A 16,247-nucleotide genomic window follows, 5' to 3' on the forward strand; every position below is an offset into this window, starting at 1 on the left:
TCTAGTTATGGATCAATTCCCTCTGAGAGAACGTCATAGATCAGTTAAGAGACTAACCACTGGGCTACTGAGAAAACATCCACATCAAACAGGTAGGGAAAGCTGAGGCACACTTGGGCACAGACCCTGCTCTAGGCATTAAATAATAAAATAGGAAAAATAATCCCTAATGCCCGGCTTCTCTCTATGGAGAAGCTTATGTATGTGTGTGTTTGGACCTCACATATAGAGCCCTAATTCTAAAGTTCCCTATGGATTAGTTCTCAAGTTTCTAACTCTGAGAATGGAGGGTAGGAGACACACATGAGTCTCTCTAGACCACAGGGAAAAGGCGGTGGTTTTATGCAGGTACATAAGCACTTCCACAAGCTTTATTCTCTAGGAGCAGTGCAGATAGGAGGCTTAAAAAACATAGTCTCCTATCTCTTCCTGGAGGGGACTTAAGACATACTCTTTCAGTGGCTACTTGGTGGCCTGGCTTCTAATTAACTTACATTGGGGAGTTAAGGGGGCAAACAAGTATTAGCTTACTGGCAGCCTGAGAAGCAGATCAGTACCTCTCAGGCCTTCAACATCCCCTCTGCCCAACCCCAGCCTGGCTCACTTCAGTGATAATTCCAGGCCTGAAAGGAGATTGACCATACTTTAAGTGCCCCAACTTTCACAGCTTTCACCTGAAGAGCTGCATCCTAAACCTCCTAGCTCTGGAAGCAGAGGGGACTGGTATATGAGTATCTCTCTAGAACACAGGAAAAAAAGTGGTGCTTATACATGGGCACAAAGGAACAGCAGAGGAGGGGCTTTAAAATTGCAATTCCCTGTTTCTTCCCAAAAGAGGTATATGATAGACTCTTCCAGTGGCTACTTGGTGGCCAAGCTTCTAACTAACTTGCATCAGGGACTTAAAGGGGCAGACAAGTATTAGCCCACTGACAGCCTGAGAAGCAGATTGGTACTTGCCAGGCCTTCTCCTTGGCTCACCCTAGTGATAATTCCAGGTTTATTAATCCTCCTGAAAGAAATTTGTCCACACATCAACACCCCAACTTTTTACATGTTTACTGGAAAGACTGCCTGCCAAACCTCCTAGCTCTAGGAGTAGAGAAGACTAAGTATATGTGAGACTCTCTAGACCACAAAAAAAGTGACAGTTTCATGTGGGCAGGTGAGCACTTGCAGGGAATTTATCTCTCAGGAGCAGCACAGAGAAGGGGCTTTGAAAACACAGCTCTCAGTTTCTCCCTGGAAGGGGATTATACCATGTGTTGAGCACCCCAACTCTTATAGCTACCTACCAAAGGATTCCATACCAAATCTCTTAGCCCCAGAGCAAAATGGACTAGGTATATGTAAGACTCTCAGATCACAAAACAAAGAAGTGGTTTGAAACAGGTATGCAAATACCCCCTTGGAATAGTGCAGAGAGGAGACAGGAACAGGCATTTCCCATTTTCTTTCCAGAAGGGTCTTATAGCACACATTTCCAGTGGCCACTTGATAACCTGGCTTCTAACAAACTTGCATCAAGGAGCTAACAGTGTAAACAAACAATAGCTCTCTGGCAGCCTGAGCGAGAGCTTGGCACAAAATAAGCCTTTCTTCTGGCTCAACCCAGTGATAAATCCAAGTCTACTCGTTCTTACTGAAAGAGTTTCGGTCATACACTGAGTGTGTTACAACTTTCACAGCTTACACTCAAGGGACTGTCACCGTAAAGACCTAGCTTTGGAATTGATGGGGCTTTGCATTTCTAATAGGCATAGACCACAGAAAACAAAGAGGCCCACTTTCAGCATCTATCTCCCCAAGATCAGAGGGTGCAGCCTGAATGTGAGTATAGGCATTTACCACAAATTCTTTCTCTGGCTTAGTGCAGAGAGAGTGGGAGATAGCACCTGTGTTCAGCCTCATTATGAAGATAGGAGAAACTAGAACACACATTCAACATACCAACACACCAGCTATAGCTAGACAGTCTGGCTTCTGCCTTACCGGTTTTGGGATACTGACAGTATGTGGCACATCCTAACCTTCAGGGGGCCACCAAAAACAGCAGTCTAGACAAATGCAAAGATTCAAGACGCACCTTAAAATCTCTGGCCAGACAGATTAGTGAGCTCTTTCTTCTATATGAGTCTAGTTTGACAAGACTGGAAGAGGTAGTTGTCATATCTAACATGCAAAAGCCAACACAGAGAGTTAGGAAAAATGAAGAAATGGGGATATATTCCAAATGAAAGAACAAGATAAATTTTCAAAAAACAACCCAAGTACAGTGGAGATATATGGTTTACCTTACAGAGAACTCAAAATAATAATCATGAAGATGCTCACCAGGGTCAAGAGAGCAAAGAAAGAACAAATTGAGAAATTTAACAAAGAAATGGGAAGTATAAATAATTACCAGAGATTGTATAGCTGAAAAATATGAAATAAACTAAATAATTCAACAGAGGGATTCATTAGCAGACTAGATCAAGCAGAAGAAAGGATTACTAAACTCAAAACAGTTAACTGGAAACCATACAGTCTGAAGAGCCAAAAGAAAAAAAGAATGAAAAGAAGTGAGAATAGTTTAAGAGACTTATGGAACACCATCAAGCATAACAACATACACATTATTGGTGTCTCGGAAGAAGGGAGAGACAGAGACAGACAACGTATTCAAAGAGATTGGCCTGGTGTGGTGGCTCATGCCTGTAATTTTAGCACTTTGGGAGGCCGAGGCGGGTGGATCACTTGAGGTCAGGAGTTCAAAACCATCCTGGCCAATACAGTGAAATCCCATCTCTACTAGAAATACAAAAATTAGCTGGGCATGGTGGTGCATGCTTGTAATCCCAGTTACTCAGGAGACTGAAGCAGGAGAATAGCTTGAACCCAGGAGACAGAGGTGGCAGTGAGCCAAGATTGTGACAATGCACTCTAGCCTGGGTGACAGAGAAAGACCGCATCTTAAAAAAAAAAAAAGAGAAAAGAAATAATAGCAGAACATTTTCCAAGCCTGAGGAAGACAATAGAAATACAAATCCAGGAAGCCCAAAGGACACCAAACGAGATGAATGTGAGGAGACTTACATTCAGACACATCATAATCAAATTGTCAAAATTAAAGACAAAGAGTTGTGAAAGCAGCAAAGGAAAAGAAAATCATCACATACAAAAGAACCCCCATAAAATTATTACTGGAGTTGTCTGCAGAAGCCTTGTAAACCAGAAGGGAATGAGATAACATATTCACAATTCTACAAGAAAATATTTTCAGCCAAGAATACTGTATCCAGCTACCCAGTCTTTCAAAAATAAAAGCATGATAAAAACTCATGCAGAGAAAGAAAACATGAGAGTTTGTCACTGCCAAGTCTGCCTTAGAAATGCTATAGGGAGACAGAGTGAGACTCCATCTCAAAAAAAAAAAAAAAAAAAGAAAAAAGAAAAAAAGAAAGAAATGCTATATGGGGGTTCTTCAAACTAAAAGAAGACATTAATCAGTAACATGAAAGTATACAAAAATGTAAAACTCACTCATTGTCAAAACAAAACACACTAATACTATAATGGAGGTAGGTAAATCAATTATATCTGTAGTATAAAAGTAAAAGAGCAAAACTATGAAAAACAACTAAAGCTACAATAATTTATTAAGGGATACAATTTTTTTAAAAAATGTAAATTGTGACGTTAAAACCAAAAAACATGGGAGGAAGGGGAGTAAAATTGTAGTTTGTATATGTGATCAAAATTAAGATGTTACAGCATAAAATAGCCAGTTATACTTAAGATATTTTATGTAAGCCATGAGGTAACCAAAAAACAAATGCCTATAATAGATACATAAAAAATAAAAAGAAAAGATCTAACACATACCACTACAGAATGCCATTAAACCACAAAGGAAGAAAACAATGAAAGAAGAAAGGAACAAAAAACCACCAGAAAACAATTAACCAAATGGCACTAGTAAGTACTTACCTAACAATAATTACTTGGAATGTGAATGGATTAAATTCTTAAATCAAAAGACATGGAGTGGCTGAATGGATTTTTTTTTTTAAGAAAAGATCCAATTATATTCTTTTTATAAGAAACTAAATTCACTTAAAGGACACTCAAAGACAAAGTGAGGGGATGGAAAAAGATATTCTATGCAAATGGAAACCAAATGAGAGCAGGGGTAGCTATACCCATGTCAGACAAAATAGACATTAGATCAAAAGCTTTAAAAGAGACAAAGAAGATAATTATTAACTTCATCAAGAAGATATAAGCAGCAGATGGTGGATAGGAGACAGGGCTGCCAAGCAGCTCCCACTTGGACTGACAGAACAGCATGTGGAGACACACCACTCCTGCAGGAACCACTGCAGATATGTACCAGGAAAACCAAATGAAAGAAGAATCCTTTGAAAGAAGTGGCAGGCCACTTCAAATTCTGTGAAACAGGTGAAAAACTCTGATCACAAAAGACATAAACCCTTGAGAGCTTTATGACCCTGCCCATTGCCTGTGAAACCCAAATACTTATCCTGGCCAACTTAAGGCAAGCTTATATTCACCTTCTATTATGGACGCTGGTGCTGTCTTGAAAGCACCACCTCCTGGCTTGAGGCCAACCAATTCAGGACATTACAGCTACTCACGACAGAACAACCCAGCTCCAAGGAAGGAGAAAACAACAGCTAATTCCACTGTCTGCAACATCCTGGCTAACCAGTGGTCTTGAATCTGTCCACATGACAATTTCACTTTCAGCATTCGAGAAAACCAGCACACGAAATGTATCTACAACTAAGGAATCTCAGAGAGTCTACTTCCCTCCCCTGCCACCTCCTCCAGAGCAGGTACTGGTCTCCATGGCTGGGAGACTTGAAGATGGATAACACCACAGAACTCTTCACAGACATTCCCCAGCACCAGCTCAGAGCCTGGTAGCCCCACTGAGTGACTAGACACAGAAGAGCAATAACAATCACTGCAGTCTGGCTCACAGGAAGCCCCATCCCTAGGGGAAGAGGGAGTGCACCACATCAAGGGATCACCGTATGGGACAAAAGAATCTGAACAACAGCACTTGAGTTCCAGATTTTTCCACTAAAATAGTCTATCCAAATGAGAAGAAATCAGAAAAGCAATTCTGGTAATATGACAAAACAAGGTTCTGTAACACCCCCAGAAGACATTAGCTCTCTAGCAATGGATCCAAACCAAGAAGAAACCTCTGAATTGCCAGAAAAGAAATTCAGAAGGTTGATTATTAAGCTACTCAAAGAAATACAAGAGAAAAGTGAAAAACAACTTGAAGAAATTTTAAAAAATAATACAAGATATGAATGAAAATGCTCCACAGAAATAGATTTCACAAAGAAAAGACAATCACAATTTCTGGAAATGAAAGACACACTTGCAGAATAACAAAATCCACAAGAAAGGCTCACTAATAGAATCAAACAAGTAGAATAAAGAAATTCAGAAATTGAAGACAAGCTTTTCTAATTAACACAATCAGACAAAGACCAAAAAAAATTGTAAAAACTGAACAAAGCCTCCAAGAAATTTGAGATTATGTTAAATGCCTAAACCTAAGAAAAATTGGTGTTCCTGAGGAGGAAGAGAAATCTACAAGTTTGGAAAACATATTTGAGGGAATAATCTAGGAAAACATCCCCAGCCTCACTAGAGATCTAAATATCCAGATACAAGAAGCTCAGAGAACACCTGGGAAATACATCTCAAAAAAAAAAATCATCACTCAGGCACACAGTAATCATGTTATCTAAAGTCAAAACAAAGGAAAGGATCTTAAGAGCCGTAAGGCAAAAGCATTGATAACCTATAAAGGAAAACCTATCAGATTAACGGATTTCTCAGCAGAAACCCTACAAGCCAGAAGGGATTGGGGTCCTATCTTTAACCTCCTCAAACAAAATAATTGTCAGCCAAGAATTTTGTATCCAGAAAATTAAGCTTCATATATGGAGAGAAAAAATCTTTTTCAGACAAACAAATGCTGAGAGAATTGCCACTTCCAAGTCAGCACTACAAGAAATGCTAAAAGAAGTTCAAAATATTGAAACAAAACCTTGAAATATGACAAAATAGAACCTCCTTGAAGCATAACTCTCACAGGGCCTATAAAAAAATAGGTATTTAGTAAACAAGTAGCATGATGAATAAAACAGTACCTCATATCTCAATACTAACATTGAATGTAAATGGCCTAAATGGTCCACTTAAAAGATACAGAATGGCAGAACAAATAAGAATTGACTAAGCAAGTACTTGCTGTCTTCAAGAGACTCACCTAACACATAAGGACTCACATGAACTCAAGGTAAAGGGGTGAAAAAAGATATTCCATACAAATAAACACCAAAAGCAAGCAGGAGTAGCTATTCTTATACCAGACAAAATGAACTTTAAAACAACATCAGATAAAAAAGACAAAGAGGGATATTATATAATGATAAAACGATCAGTCCAATAGGAAAAATATCACAATCCTAAGTATATGTGTACCTAATGTGGGAGCTCCCAAATTTATAAAACAACTACTACTAGACATAAAAAATGAGATAGATGGCAACACAATAATAGTGGGGGACTTTAATACTCCACTGACAGCACTAGACAGGTCATCAAGACAGAAAGTCTAAAAAGAAACAACAAATTTAAACTACACCCTAGAACAAATGGACTTAATGTATATTTTCATAACATTCTACCCAACAACTGCAGAATATACATTCTTTTCATCAGAACATGGAACATTCTCCAAGATAGACCATCTGATAGGCCACAAAACAAGTCTCAATAAATTTAAGAAAATTGAAGTTATATCAAACACCCTCTGAGACCACAGTGGAATAAAATTGAAAATTAACTCCAAAAGGAACACTACATTCAAAACTATACAAATATATGTAAATTAAATAATCTGTTCCTGAATGACCATTGGGTCAACAATGAAATCAAGAAGGGAAATTAAAAATTCTTTGAACTGAACAACAATATTGATACAACTTATCAAAACCTCTGGGATACAGCAAAAACCGTACCAACAAGAAAGTTTATAGTATTAAATGCCTACATCAAAAAGTCTGAAAGAGCACAAATAGACAATCTAAGGTCACACCTCAAGGAACTAGAGAAATAAGAACAAACTAAACCTAAACCCAACAGAAGAAAAGAAATAACAAAGATCAGAGCAAAACTAAATTAAATTGAACCAAAAATACCTACAAAAGATAAATGAAACAAAAAGCTGGTTCTTTGAAGAGATAAAAAAAAGTTGATAGACAATTGGTGAGATTAACCAAGAAAATAAGAGAGAAGATCCAAACAAGCTCATTTAGAAACAAAATGGCAGAGATACCACAGAAAGACAAAAGATCATTCAAGGCTACTATGAATGATCCATTACACACACATACATACTAGAAAATCTAGAGGAGATGAATAAACTTCTGGAAATACACAACCCTCCTAGATTAAATCAGGGGAAAATAGACACTGAACACATCAATAACAAGTAGCAAGACTGAAACAGTAATAAAATTATTGCCAGAAAAAACATCCAGGACCAGATGGATACACAGCTAAATTCTATCAGGTATTCTAAGAAGAATTGGTACCAATCTTACTAAATCCTCCCTAAATCATTATATGAAGCCAATAGCATCCTAATACCAAAACCGGGAAAGGACATAACAAAAAGAGAAAACTACAGACCAATATCCCTGATGACCATAGATGCAAAAATTCTCAACAAAATACTAGCTAACTGAATCAACAATATATGAAAAAGATAATGCACCATAATCAACTGGTTTATCATACCAAGGATGCAAGAATGGTTTAACATATGCAAGTTAATAGATGTGACACATTGCATAAAGAGAATTAACAATGAAGATCAGATGATCATCTCAATAGACACAGAAAAAGCATTTGACAAAATCCAGCGTCTCTTTATGATTAAAATTATCAACAAAATCAGCATAGAAGGGACATACCTCAAGGTAAGAAAAGCCATTTATGACAAACCCACAGCCAACATTGTTCTGAATGAGGAAAAGTTGAAAGCATTCCCTCTGAGTACTGGAACACGACAAGGACGCCCACTGTCATCACTTCTATTCAATATAGTACTGGAAGTCCTAGCCAGAGCAATAAGACAACAGAAAGAAATAAAAAGCATCCAAACTGGTAAAGAGGAAGTCAAACTGTCACTGTTTGCCAATGATGTGATCATATACCTAGAAAACCCTAAAGCCTCATCCAAAAAGCTTCTGGATCTGATAAATGATCAGGATACAAAATCAATGTACAAAAATCAGTAGCACTGCTATACACCAACAACAACCAAGCAGAGGATCAAATCAAAAACGTAACCCCTTTTACCACAGCCACAAAACAAAACAAAACAAAACAAAACAAAAACTTAGCAATATACCTAACCAAAGAGGTGAAAGATCTCTACAAGGAAAACTACAAAATACTGCTGAAAGAAATCATAGACAACCAATACAAATAAACGGAATGCTCATGAATGGGTAGAATCAATATTGTGAAAATGACCATACTGCCAAAAGCAACCTATAGATTCAATGCAATTCCCATCAAAATACCACAATGTATTATTCACAGAACAAGACCAAACAATCCTAAAATTCATATAGAACCAAAAAAGAACTCACATAGCTAAAGTAAGACTAAGCAAAAAAAAAAAAAAAAAAAAAAAAAACAACAAATTTGGAGGCATAGCATTGCCCAATTTCAAACTGTAATACAAAGCTATAGTTACCAAAACAGCATGGTACTGGTATAAAAATAGGCACATAGACCAATGGAACAGAATAGAGAACCCAGAAATGAAGCCAAATATTTACAGCCAACTGATCTTGAACAAAGCAAACAAAAACAAAATGGGAAAAGAACACGCTACTCAACAAATAGTGGTAGGATAATTGGCAAGCCACATGCAGAAGAATGAAGCTGAATCCTCATCTCTCACCTTATATATAAAATCAACTCAAGACTGATGAAAGACTTAAATCTATGACCTGAAACCTTAAAAATTATAAAAGATAACATCAGAAAAATTTTTCTTGAGTTTGCTTAGGCAAATACTTCATGACCAAGAACCCAAAAGTAAATACAACAAATACAAAGATAAATAGATGGGACTTAATTAAATGAAAATGCCTCTGCACAACAAAAGAAATAGAGTAAAAAGACAACACAAGAGTGGGAGAAAATCTTTGCAAACTATGCATCTGACTAAGGACTAATATCCAAAATCTACAAAGAATTCAAATGAATCAGCAAGAAAAAAAAAAGCAATCCCATCAAAAAGTAGGCAAAGGACATGAATAGAGATAATTCTCAAAAGAAGATATACAAATGGCCAACAAACATATGAAAAAAATGCTCAAAATCACTAATTATCAGGGAAATGCAAATCAAAACCACAATGAGATACCACCTTACTCCTACAGGAATGGCCATAATTTTAAAAATCAAAAAATGATAGATGTTGGTGAGGATGTAGTGAAAAGGGAACACTTTTACACTGTTGGTGGGAATGTAAACTTGTACAACCGCTATGGAAAACATCATGGAGATACCTTAAAGTACAAAAAGTAGAACTACTGTTTGATCCAGCAATCCCTCTATGGGTATCTATTCAGAGAAAAAAAAAAGTCATTATATGAAAAAGACCCTTGCACATTGATGTTTATAGCAGCACAATTTACGACTGCGAAAAAATGGGGCCAACTTAAATGCCCATCAACCAATGAGTTGATAAAGAAAATGAAATGCTACTCAGCCTTAAAAAGGAATGAAATTATGGCATTCACAGCAACCTGGATGGAGTTGGAGACCATTATTCTAAGTGAAGAAACTTAGGAATGGAAAACCAAACATCATATGTTCTCACTTATAAGCATGAGGATGCAAAAGTATAAGAATGACACAGTGGACTTTGGGGACTTGGGAAGAAGAGTGGGAAGGGGTGAGGGATAAAACACTATAGAATGGGTGCAGGGTACACTGCTTGGGTGATGGATGCACCAAAATCTCAGAAATCATCACTAAAGAACTTTCCCATACAACCAAACACTGCCTGTTTTCCCAAACTATTTATATTTTTGTTAAAACAAGAGAATACAGAAATTGTAAGTATATATGTACCCAACATTGGAGCACCTTATATATAAAGCATATGTTATATATAATGTACCTAAATATATAAAGCATACTTTAAAATATCTAATACCTAAATATATAAAGCATACGTTAAAATATCTGAAGAGAGACCTGGATGGCAACACATTAATAGGAGATGATTTCAATATTCCATTTTCAACACGAGATATTCAGACAGAAAAGCAAGGAGGAAACATTGGACTTGAACTACACTCTAGACCAAATGGACCCAATGGATATATAAGAACATTCCACCCAAGAGCAACAGGATAAACTTTCTTCTCAGGGCACACAGAATATTCTTCAAGGTAGATCATATGTTAAGCCACAAAACAAGTCTTAACAAATTTAAGACAACTGAAATCATAGCAAGTGTCTTTTCTCAACACAATGGTATTAAACCAGAAATCAATAACAGGAGGAATCATGGAAAATTAATAAATACACATAAATTAAGCAATATGCTCCTGAACAACTATTGAATCAAAAAGTTAAAGGAGGAATTAAAATATATATCATGAGACAGACAAAAGCGGAAACACAGAATACCAAAACTTATGGGATACAGCAGAAGCAGTTCTAAGAGGAAAGTTTATAACAATAAATATCTAATCAAAAAAGAAGAAAGATCTCTGAAAAACAACCAATGTTATACCTAAGGGAACTAAAACAAACAGAATGAACTAAGCTCAAAGTTAGCAAAAGGAAAAAAGGAGAAAAGATCGGAGCAGAAAAAAATGAAATGGAGACTAGAAAAATTATAAGATTAACAAAGCTAAGAGTTGTTTTTTAAAAGATAAACAAAATTGACAAATCCTTAGCTAGAACAATTGAGAAAAAAGGGAAGACTCAAGTAAACTAGACATGAAGGACAGTCATTACAAATGATAACAGAAATAGAAAAGATCATAAAAGACTACTATGAACAATTATACTCCAACACATTGGACAATCTAGAAGAAAGTGGATAAATGGATAACCTACCAAAACTGAATCACAAAGAAATTGAAAATCTGAACAGACCAATAATGAGTAAAAAGATTAAACCAGTAATTTGAAGTTTTCCATCAAAGAGAAGCCCGTGGCCAAATGGCTTTATGGCTGAGTTCTACCAAACATGTAAATAATACCTACTACCAATCTTTCTTAAATTTGTCCAAAAACTGAAGGGAAGGGAATACTTACAAAGTCATTTTATGAGACTGGAAATGCCCTGACACTAAAGCCAGACCAAGACACTACAAAAACAGAAAACCACAGGTCAGTATCACTGATAAACATGGATGCAAACATTTTCAACAAAATACTAGCAATTCTGTTCAACATAGTACTAGAAGTCTTAGCCAGAGAAAATAGGCAAGAGAAAGGAACAAAACGTATGTAAATAAGAAAAAAAATTGAAATTATCTTTGTTTGCTGACAATATGATCTCACATATAGAAAACCCTAAAGATTTCACCAGTAAACATTTATAGCTGAAGAACAAATTCAGCAAAGTTTCAGGATACAAAACCAAATTACAAAAGTGAGTAGTCTTTCAGTACACCAACAAGGAAATCAAGAAAACAATTCTACTTATAGTATCATACAGGGCCGGGTGTGGTGGCTCACGCCTGTAATCCCAGCACTTTGGGAGGCCAAGGAGGGCAGATTGCAAGGTCAAGAGATTGAGACCATCCTAGCCAACATGGTGAAACCTCGTGTCTACTAAAAATACAAAAATTAGCTGGGCATAGTGGTGCGTGCCTGTAGTCCCAGCTACTCAGGAGGCTGAGGCAGAAGAATAGCTTGAACCCAGGAGGCGGGGTTGCAGTGAACCGATTTCATGCCACTGAACTCCAGCCTGACGACAGAGCGAGACTCCACCTCAAAAAATAAAAATAAAAATAAAAAATCATACAAAATATAAAATACTTGGGAATAAATTTAACTAAGAAAGTGAAAGATATGTCTACTGAAAAGTTATATAAAACATAAATGAAAGAAGACACAAATAAATGGAAATACATCTTGTGTTCATGGATTGGAAGGATTAACATTTTTTAAATGTCTATACTGCCCAAAGTGAGATACAGATTTAATGCAATCCCTATCAAAATTTGCTTATTCTTCATAGAAATACCAAAAGCATTACTAAACTTCATATGGAATCCCAAAAGAAGACAAATAGCCAAAGCAACCTTGAGCAAAAAGAACCTTGAGCAAAAGAACAAGCTGAAAGCATCATACTACCAGATTTCAAAATATATTATTTGTATAGTATAACAACTGCATGGTACTGTCATTAAAAGCAAATATATGAACTAATGGAATAGGATAGAGAGCCCAGAAATAAACCCACACAGCTACAGTCAATTGATTTTCAGTGAAAATGCCAAGAACTCACAATGGGGAAGGACAATCTATTTAACAAATGAGAGCTTGGAAAAGCGGATATCCACATGCCGAAGAGTGAAAATAGACACTTACCTTATCCTTTACACAAGTTTCAACTCGAAATGGATAAAAGACTTAAATGTAAAACCCGACAATGTAAAACTAACAAAAGAAAACAGAGGAAAATCTGCATGGCATTGGTCTGCACAGTGATTTCTTGGATATGACCTCAAAATCACAGACAAGAAAAACAAAAATAGACAATGGGATTGTATCAAACTACAAAGCTTCTGCATAGCAAAGGAAGCAATAAATATAAAGAGACAACCTACAGGCTGAGAGAAAATACTTGTAAATTATACATTAGATAAGGGGCTAATATCCAAAATATACCAGAAACTCAAACTATTGAACAATAAAGATCAAATAACCCTATTTTAAAAATGGACAAAGAACTTGAATAGACATTTCTCAAAAAAAAAAAAAAGACATACAAATGGGCAACAGATATATTTTTAAAGTACTCAAATTCTGCAATCAGAGAAATGCAAATAAAAGTAACAAGGAGATATCACATCACAACTGTTAGATTGGGTATTATCAAAAGCATGAAAGATTACAAATGTTGGCGAGGAGAAAGGGAATCCTTGTACACTGTTGTGGTATTGTAAATTAGTTCAGCCATTTTGAAAAACATTATGGAGGTTCCTAAGAAACTAAAAATAGAATTACCAAATGATCCAGCAATCCCACTTCTGTGTGTATACTTAGAGGAATTGAAGTCAGTATGTCAAAGAGATGTCTGCACTGTCATGTTTATTGCAGCATTATTCACAATAGCTGAGATATGGAAATAACCAAGATGTTCATCAGTGGATGAATGGATTTTTAAAACTCTAATATGTATATACAAATGGAATAATATTCAACCTTAAGAAAAAACCTGGAAATTCTGTCATTTGTGAAAACATGCATGAAACTAGAGGACTGTTTTTTTTTTTTTTTTTTTTTTTCTTTTTTTTGAGACAGAGTCTCGCTCTGTCACTCAGGCTGGAGTGCAGCGGCACGATCTCGGCTCACTGCAAGCTCCGCCTTCTGGGTTCACGCCCTTCTCCTGCCTCAGCCTCCCGAGTAGCTTGGACTACAGGCACCCGCCACCACGTCTGGCTAATTTTTTTTGTATTTTTAGTAGAGACGAGGTTTCACTTTGTTAGCCAGGATGGTCTCGATCTCCTGACCTTGTGATCCGCCCACCTCAGCCTCCCAAAGTGCTGGGATTATAGGCATAAACCACCGCACCCGAAACTAGAGGACATTATGTTAAGAGAAATACTGCAGACACAGGAAGATAAATACTGAACAATCTCACTTATATGTGGAATCTATAAAAGTAAAACTCAGAAGTAGTGAGTAGAATGGTGCTTGCCAGAGGCTGGGAGTTCGAGGTGGATAGGGAAAGAAAAGATGACATTGGTAAATGGGTACAAAGTTTCAGTTAGGTAGGAGAAATAAGTTCTGGAATTCTATTGCATGCCATGATTACTACAGTTAATAATGATGTACTATATATTTCAAAATAGCTAAAAAGATTTTAAAGTTCTCACAAGGAAATAATTGTTGAGGTGATAGTATTATACTAATTATCCTGATTTGATCATTCCATAATGTAAATGGGTATTGAAAAGTAACATACAGCATATATATAACTGTCAATTTTTAAAAATGTAAAAAAATTAAAGTTGCTATAAACATTCAGAAAATTAACTGACCATATTGTTGTGGTGAATTTCTTATATAGTTGGGAATTCATTTTTATACCCAGTCTGATTACCTCTGCCTTTTACAATGTTTACACTCCTGTGATTTTGATGTATTTAGATGTTCAGACTCATGTGAATTTAATGTAATTAATATGCTTCTGTTTGAATTAACCATTTTGCTATATGTAAGGAATATTTTTCCTACTAGTTATTTTATTCCTTTGTTACATTTTGGAAGGTCTGTGTACTTCTTTTTTATTGTATCTATACTATTTGTCTGTACGATATATCTCCATGCTTCATCTACTAAGTGCTTGTCCTAGAGTTCATAACATGCATCATTAACTTAGCATAGTATACTTTCCGGTAATAGTATACTAATTCCAGTATCATCTAAGAATATTTTTCTTTCCTTTGTACTATGCAGAGTCATGCAATTAGCATATGCAGATGTAAGTCAAGAACATTTTGCTCACAGAGATTTAGAATCTCTCAAAATAGTCATTGTATCCATCAGTATAAATTAGCCTTTGTCTCAAAAAGTTAAGAAAGGGAATAAAAATATGACGAAAGGGTACATTAGTTAAGACTACATAATGACTATCACATACCTCATTTATATTGAAAATAATTATTTACATTTCTGATCAATAACTTATTTTTTAGTTTATGTATATTAAATCTGACCAAAATATGATGGAAAATACAGGATAAATTAAATATAAACCCAGCTTCCAAATAATTTATATTCTTTTATGAGCAGGAAAATATTACTTTTAGAAGGCTATATTGCACTGTAGTAATTTATAATAATGTACTCAGAGACAGGTGCAAACGCTGTGGTAATTCAAGTCAAAAAGGACAACTAGGAGATAAGTTTAGAAGGAACCATTGAGTTGCTCTTAGGGAAACCACTAATAATTTTAATTACGTAAGTGGTATGATTAGAGTTTTGTTTAAAATCTAAAACTGATAAATGCATCAGATGACTTGGAGAGATAAATTAGGGAACTTCAGTAGTCCACAGGAGAGTCAATGAAAAGTCGAACTGAGATGGCAAAGAAAACAGGACAAAACACGTAGGTAATCAAACAACTGCTGTGGTGAGAAAAATAAGAAGAAAAATGGCTGTGTGATGCTAGTATCTTAATATAAATTAAAGTAATAAAAAAGAATAAAATTTTCCTATATGGTGACAGTTGGAACTATGGAAATGATGAGTTTAAAGTGTCACTGAGGCATTCATGTGAACATTGCTTAAGAGTCAGGTGAACATACAAGACTGAATTTGGGGGAAAGTCGGGATTTTCTATATAATTTTACCTAGAGATTTGTACCGGCATGCCAACTGAAACTGTTGGATGGGTGAGATATTTAATAGAGAGAATGTAGCAAGAGAGCAAAAGTGGACCAAGACAAAATTCAGAAATAGTGACTTTAGGATACAGGAACAGAAAGAGCAGCTTAAGAAGAAAACATGTAAGAATTCGTAAAGACATGAGATGATATCCCAGGTAGTGATTTTAAGGGAATCAAAGAAAAATTGAGGTGAAAGAACGAAAGGTCACCAGCAGTAATTGACATTGGAAGAATGAGAATTAAGACAAATCCTTGATTTAGAGACTTTAGAGGTCATTTGTGACATATGAGAGAGAAACTTCAATTAGACTATTTGACAAAGTCAAATTTCACAACATTAGAAAAATGAAACCATCTATAAACATAGAATGATCTTTTAAGTTTAGTAAGTAAAAAAAAAAAACAAAAAGATAAGACTGTAAACATAGTCTGAATATATAATTAGACAAAGAAAAAGAGATTGATAAGTGAAGAGAAGGAGAGGGTTGAGAGCCAAGCTGTCCAAAGAAGAGAATAGAACCAGAAGAGGGAGTTTCAGAAAGG

The sequence above is a fragment of the Pan troglodytes genome, chromosome 4, assembly GCF_028858775.2.
Source record: "Pan troglodytes isolate AG18354 chromosome 4, NHGRI_mPanTro3-v2.0_pri, whole genome shotgun sequence".
Lineage (NCBI taxonomy): Eukaryota > Metazoa > Chordata > Mammalia > Primates > Hominidae > Pan > Pan troglodytes.